This window comes from Pogonomyrmex barbatus, unplaced genomic scaffold (genome assembly GCF_055798465.1).
Source record: "Pogonomyrmex barbatus isolate J1 unplaced genomic scaffold, ASM5579846v1 scaffold6, whole genome shotgun sequence".
NCBI classification, from domain to species: domain Eukaryota; kingdom Metazoa; phylum Arthropoda; class Insecta; order Hymenoptera; family Formicidae; genus Pogonomyrmex; species Pogonomyrmex barbatus.
Window position 1 is genome coordinate 7,161,808 of NW_028297160.1, and position 8,507 is coordinate 7,170,314.

Sequence of the window (8,507 nt, forward strand, 5' to 3'; positions counted from 1 at the left end):
AGCCTTCTGCGTTCCGATAGCTCGTATACGCGATGTGTTCCGTTTCATGTTCATGAGTGTCCACGCCGATGTTGACAGACACACGTATATCGATATGTACTTCGCTTCTTTTTAGTTACCGTCTTAACAAGAATTTTGCCTGAAACCGGTTCATGTTCATGAAGCGCGTCCTTCTTTGCATTTCCACTCTGGATTTGGTCCCCGATCTTTTAACATGGAAGATCAAATCAGCTGCTTTTATTATTTTGACAGTTGAATAATTGGATTACGATATTGAATGTTTCCTCTGATTATCAATAACAAAAAAAGATCCAATCATGTTCCCGAAGATATATGAGGAGAAGGAAATAACAAAATTAAGTTTAATGGACGTAATGATTGGTAAAGTGGCGAAATCCGTATTTCCCTCCGGCTAAGAAATACTCGTCATGATTTCTAGTCATATTCAGAATAATCTGTCTTACAAGATAAATTGAGAGAAGGAAGAAGATTGGAATGAAAGATATTGTAGACGCAAAAATAAGATGTTAAAGTGAGATTAATTTTAATTAATTAAATTAAAATAAATATTTAATTTGTTATTTCTACGTGTCAGTAAGAATTATATAATCTTTTTAAGAAATATTTTACTTATTAAAAATATACACAAGAAGAATATATTTAAACATTTTGTGTCTCATTAAGCTTTAAATGACACGTACGCAAAAAATGTAAACATGTCTAGATGTAAGGGAAGAAATCAGGATGTTATTTATATTTAATTAAACAAGTTTATATGTATCTATTTCACGGCACGGAAATAATTGCCCGACTTGATAGAAATATATATTATAGTAATCTAAAAGATCGAGCTTATATTCCGACTGTACATCTTTATTGATGAACTTCTCAAGGCAAGTTCTTGAAGAAATAATCTCGAGACGCATTCAGTATCCGTGATCGCTGTTCCCATCCATCCCCAAGAAGACAATAGGTTCTTCTGACAAAGAGAAGAGCTGCTTTCCTTTCTCAGAGTTCTGTACGAGCTAGAATCGCGACCGACTCGTTGGCTTTCGATCGCTGTCGTCTTGAAACCAAGAACAACTCGCGGTGGAAATAAAGATTGAGAAAAATACATCGAATGCTATTGTAGAATCTGAACTACATTTTCAGAATAACTTATTGTCTGACGTTCTAAATCAATTTAATGAGAAGTTTCTGATCAGTTTGAAGATTAATATTGCAAATATAAATAGTAAGCTCGATATCTTAATGAAATTAGTTTTAGACTCAATTAATTATTATTTAAAACTAGCGAACCCAATTCGGGGAGTATAGGAAACAATAGAATTGGGAATTGTTTGGGAACACGGAAAATAAGAAGAGCATAACTTCGCACTTCCAGAAAGACGATGCATACGTGTTATGAAGACTTAATTTGGTTCTCTCACGCGACTCGGGAAGGCCGTTATACGCGAAGGACGCTTCCCACGTTATATCGTGGCAGATGTGCCGTCTGCCTATTTCGTACGGGCGTGTGCATCGTGAATACGGTCAAAATAGTGCCGCACACATGCGAGCAAATCTTGATTTTATCAACGAATTCTTTCGTGTACGTACTAAATTCGCTAAAAATATTCCACGAGGTCGTTAACGTCGTTGAACAAATTAACTACATTACGAAATCTTTTTCACGATACCGTTCTTCGAATACGGTAACTGCTAAAGTTCCGCGTGTGATGCGAGATAACTACGAGTTGCTAATTTTTGTTCTACTTCTTTCTGATTGCTGCAGAGGAACGTCAGAGGAACGTCGAGGATCGAGAATCGATGATACCAGTCTCGGTTCGTCGAGGTCACACGAGACGGTCACGCGCCATCAGCTCCATGGTATGAGTGTCGAAACACTCTGGAAAGTCTGGTATCTCTCGTCGACAGATTCGGGTTTCTCGGTGCAATGTTTATATTCATGTGAAACATGGAAAAGGAATAAAAAAATTAAAATGTCTCGAAATGCAATTCCAACTTATTAGATTTATTGAAAATATAGAAAATATATGTAATGGGAATTCTGTTCTGATTCATTAAAAAGTTAAAGATTTTAAGAACTTTTAACAAGACATAGAATACAAAAACTACTTTAATAGTGCACTTCATATCTTCATATCTACACGCAAATATCAGGAAAACTCGAACATTGTCTCACAAGAACTGTTTTCTCTTATCACTGTTATATCACTATTATATATCACTGTTAGTCAGGCAGTAGGAGCGTTCAATTTCCTCCGGTCGTTTCGTCGGGACATAAATCATAGATCACGTACAAACGAAAACGCGTGGAAAGACCCTTACGCGCCTTGTCCACCGGAAATATTTAACTCACACGAAACAGGTGCAATTCAGAATGCCGGGCGAACGACTTCGCCGGAACTGCGTAACCGTGCCGCGGTGAAAACTCGATCATAACTTTGTGGTATTCTGAAATTAAATGGCAACAATTAATATATTCTTTTGAAGAATGCGAGAAAGGCATTTTAGAACCGCCTTTACGTAGTCAGGGAATATCAATGCTCAGTATATGCTCGATATCAATCGCTTATTATGCTTTTATATTAGTTACGTCACAACTACAGATTATATCTTTACGTGAAATCGCTTGTTATTTCATTCTACGGATACGCAACAAATCAGAAGTATGTGAAAAATATTTTTATATGTTACTTCTGAAGAATATGTTCTCAATTTTCCAATCAGCAAATTGGTGATCACATTTTTCCGCGAAAAGAATGTTTCGTAAATATATCGAAAGTATTAAATTAGAAAGTATTATAAAATATAATTCCAGGAAATATTTTGAAAAACAGTAAGATTATGATATCTATGACGTTCAATTCTTAATAAATGTTGAGGAAATATCTTTAAATAATATTTAGAAATAAAAATAATAAAATATTATGAAATAAAAACTTTGGTTAATATTGGATTCTATAAAGTTAAACATTTAATTTAATTAAATATAAAAATATTCATTCAATATATATTATCAATATATATTTTATAACATAAATCGTGCTTTTGGTTATTATGAATGTAATACATATTGAATAATAAAATTTTTTAAAATATAACTTAAAATTTATAAAAATATTTTGTTTATCAGACATCTTTTTTCTCTTTTTTTTTCCATTGAAAAACCGGATTTCGACTCATTTGCTTGATAATATCGAATGGAGCTTGTTTTATAAATCAAGCAAATCATCCAAATGACTTTACACGTAATTGATTTGATTGAAGCTAACCTCAGAAATGTTCGATTAGTTAAAAGAAACAGGGATTTCTTGAACTTTCAACTTACTATAAAAGCTGCAGATTGTCAATTACTGTTGATCAAAACTCCAGGAATCAGTGGACAATTAGAAATATCAAATTCTTTTATAATATATATATATATATATATATATATGTTATGAAAGAATTTGATATTTCTAATATATATATATATATATATATATATATATATATATATATATATATACATGCTGAAAGATATATGTACATGCTTAACATTCTTCTATTAATGTATTATCTAATCTTGTTACGCGAGTGCGCTTTCTATTTTTCTAATAATACTTATATTTAATACTTATGTTATAATCATTGATTGCTATGAAGCAATAATAACAAAACACTTAGCAGAAAGTATTTATGCACAATGAATGTATTTATGAATTTACTTCTGTAATAAACGTTCAGTTTATTTCTTATTCTCACTAGTAATTTGCAACATTGATAATTTACAACTTTACGTTATACTAGGAAATTAGTCTTTAAATTACTATATTTTATAAACGATATTTATAATGATGTAATCTTTTTAATGCTATATACATTATGCTTATAAAAGAAATCGTCGAAGGAAATTTACACAATGTTGAGGAAAATCTCAATATTTCTAATTAGAAACCGCAAAATAATATCTAAGTTAAATCAATTATTCATGATTTATGAATAAATCATATTGATAGATGAATGCGTAATAAAGTGACGCACGTGATAAATCCCAGAAATTGTTATCATATGTATTCTTTATATAATGCATCGCTTATTTAAATTATCTTATGTATGTTTTATTATTATTTTATATATATTTATTTAATATTGTTATTTGATATAATATAATCGCAAAATATTATTGGTTTTTATTCGATATAATAATTATTACGTGCAATTTCTTACGTAGAATGATAAAAATGATTATATGAGATTCACGTAAAATTCAATCCAGATCGAGAAAAAGAAGGAAACTTTATTGGAAATCACTAATAATCTAATTGCAAGACTGATTAGATCTCAAAACTCACACACTTTTGCCATGTAAAAATATAAGACACATTAATGGTTATTAATTATATCAACACGATAAAAACATGCATTTTAATAGCATGTAATTTTATGATATTGAATCAATTCACACATTTGTTCATATATTTTTCTTAGATACTTTATTTATTTGCAAAACAATGATTCAAATGGATCTTAGAATAATGATTTAGACAAGAGATTAGTAATCGCACCGAGATTTATCACGTACCAGTGCATGCTTATTGTCCATAGAGACATGATTAGAACGTTTACAACCAATAGTAAATTGTCCCTGAACGTGACAAAATGAACGGCTGCAACTTGACACGCAATTCCGAATGTCGTCATACAAATGCGCTCGTAAATCTAGCTTTGCAACGGATCGTCGATATTTACTTTTCATTAGTTCTTATAAGTCCCAATCGCACGGCGATGAATTACGTCTCTAAAAACTGGAATACTTACAGCTCAACTTTTTCCATACTGTTTTTTCAAAATAAAATAAATGCCAAGCATTGAAGCGATTATAAATGCAGACTGTTAGTATAAATTCATCGTTTTAATCAGCCTACCGGTCCTTCATTCCTGTGACTTTCTCTTCGTAATTATCGTGGCGCAGATTTTCCCACCGTTAATATTAGATTAAATTAGGCTGAAATTATGAATTCCAGGTCAGCAACGAAAAGTACATTGTTCACACTTCTCCCGTCATTAATACATCCTGTATTAAGAGGATCATCAACAGTGAACGACGTATTACAACAAATGACTGCCAGCATTGTTCGTCGTTGCAATTATTGCATTTGTTATTTGACATCATACAGCGTGTTTCAAGATATTGTTGATTTATTTTATTCAATAATTATTCAATTTATAATAATTATATATAAATGCAATATGATATATGCAATTTCTTATGTAAAATGGTGAAAATGATTACATGAGAGTCACGTAAAATTTGATCGAGAGTGAGAAAAGCGGAAAAGTTTACTGGAAATTACGCTAATAATCTAATTACAAAACTGGTTGGATCGCAAAACTCACTATATTTTTGCCGTGTGCAATCTCTCACGGATGTTAATGCAAATTTTCAAGTTTTTCAATTCACATGTTCAATTTACACGTTTGCTTAAAAAAACGTATCACGGTAGCGCATGTTAATCCGTTTGCAGGTGCCGCTTCATGCATCTTTTTCCTGCATTGTACCGTTATCTGTAAAATGCGCTCTAGCACATTATATTTCTTTTTTGGTCGTCTTGGTGAGTAACGCCTCCAATTGCTAAAATCGTCTCTCTTCGTTCGGCGGAAATCATGCTCCCGTTCGTCGGTTTACACGCGAGCCTCGCCTCGCACGTTGCACAATATTTCGTATCCCGCTGCAGCCGTGTCGTTTGACGCGGACTTCTACAATCGTGCGTGGGTACGCGAATACAATCCAGTAACGCAAGTGCGTAGACGCAACTCAAGCCGACGATCGCTAGCGCAGTTCTCAGTATGGCATGAAACGTTAGTAGGAAGTTGCGGCAACTTCAATGCGATTCTGAGATTTATGCTTTTACGTGCTGGTCGCAAGTGAAAATTATTCATAGAAAGATAAAATATGTTTAACATGATTGTACACAAAAATTAATTTATTATTTGTTATTAGAAATGTATCCTTTTTGTTGCAACTTGAGTTATTTTGATTACTTGAAAGACGTTTAAGGATATGATGCAGGTCTATAACGTATAATTCCATGTTGCGAAATTGAATCAAAGTTGTCCGAGAAAATAGTGAAATTCCATTCATTTCGTTACGGTTTGATAGGTGTGGTTCCGCCGGAAGTGGAAGCGAATTAAGTGCCGTCGTGCCGGAAATGCACGGCAAGACCACGTGAAACAGATCAGGCCGTCATTGTTCGCTACGAAATTGTTGTCCCGGAAGCACCGAGTTGTTTCCGGATGCGAATGAAAATGTTTGACAAGGAGGATTCAATCTTAATGAGATAGAAAGTAACTTTGTAGCACAATTAATTAAAATTAAGGCGCTTTCGCTAATTATATTTCTATTCTAAATCAATCGTTCTATTTTTTGAAGAATTTAAATCTATAAATTGCATACCTCTGAATAATAGCAATTTCAAAAGAATGATGTACATATATTACGATGTACATATATTAATCACATAGAAGAAATAGTAAAAAAAAATTACTAACCATAACATAACTATAACTAATGGCGAATGGTTTGAAGATAATAGCGAAAATTGATTGATAATTGAAGATAATTAAAGATGAGAGATCTTCTTAAAGAAAGTATAACGATTGAATAAAAGCATTTTAGTTCCATATCTTAGAGATCGGGGCGTCTAATGGAGCAAATTGAAATAAACGGGAGCATGCCAGTGAACGAGTTTTACGTTAAAATCTAGCTGGATTCCGATCCCATTCACCGTTCTTATTATGACGCGCGTAAAGCATGGACAGGAATAGGATATAAGTATGTAATTAGCTTTATGGTCGATTATGCTATAGAGGTATGATACCACACTTATTATATGACTTTGCATGTTTTCTATGATACCGTAGCGCGATTCCGCTATTACTTCTCCTGTCTCACGAAGTTCCAACTTTTTCCACGAACATGACTATCTATCCGTTGTTCCATCGTCTTTCATCACAGCCTGTTTCTGTATAATCATATCGAAGTGCTTTATCACGTGAAAACACGAACTAATGGTCCGTGTTTGTACGCGTCCTTCATAAGGGTGGAAAGTGCAATGCTCGGCCGCGCCTGGATAAGGGCGCGGCTTTCGAGGGTGTGGTGTTTGCTGCACGCACGTGTAGGCACCCTTATTCTTCATCCCTTGGACAGGATTGGGGTTATTTAATTTAAAGTCATTTTCTTAATAAGCAATAATCAAAAGTATTCTGATACGATGGAGTTTCTAATTATCAAAAATTTATATTATTTATTTTTATATGTATCTTTGAAATAGCTAATTCTAAAAGTAAAATTATTGATTTTATATTAATAATAATATAAATAAATAATATAGAAATAAATAATATAAAACATTTATTTATTAAGAAAACAATAGTCATATAATTTTTCAAATATTTTATTTATTACTATAGTTTTAAACTATATTTATATTTTAATATAGTAAGTTATGTGTTATGATATATTAACAAAATGTGTATGTGTCTTTACATTTTTAGAAATATAGAAAATGAATTCCACTGAAACCAAAGATTTCATCAAAGAAAATGTGTATATAACTTGAAACAAAAAATGATAGTGTCTTCAGAATACAATTTTTTCGATCTTTTAAGGATGCTCATATATTTGTTCGTTGCCCCTTGTTACCCTCTGTCAATTGTCTTAAGAAATTTGAAAGTTCACGAAGCGTGTAATGGAAGTCAATCATTCTAAAGATTATAAAAGCTGACCTACATGTGCGCAACCACTCCCAAATCACAGATTTGCTGTCAACGTTCCAATAGGAAATAATTAATCAATTGCATAACCACGCAAGAAACAATATTGTTATAAACTTGATTTAACTTTAACAATTCATGCGCAATACATTTTATATACAAAAATTATTTATGGACCTTCTTATTATTAATTTTTACAATTTAACTGATGTTAATTATTCACAGTTTTATGTTATCACTTTTAATTATGTACGAATACTATATAAATTATAAATCCATAAATTAAGATATTTAATATATAAAATATTTAATTTGAATGTAAAAGAATACGTAATATTTTAATTTCTTAAATATATTAAACCAATAATTTATAAAAAATGATTTTTCTGGTTATGTGAATGTTCAATAATATAATACACGGAGATAATAAAGTGACTTGACATAAAATATTTTTAAAAAGCTATAAATGATCATTATTTTTTGTAGACTATTTTTTGCTCCAAGTTCTTTTCTAAAAAAAGGATTTACTAATTAGAATCGGAACTCAATAATTAATACAGAACATCGTAGGATGAGTAAGCAATTTTTATGAGAAAAACTTTTCCATCTTAGATCGTGTAAGATCGTGTATTAAAATGACAATCAGCTAATCATACAGTTAATAATACCTGGCTCTCGAACTACACGAACTTTTTTCTTTCGTAGAAAAAATAAAAATGTAAAGAAATTTATAATCTAAATTATAG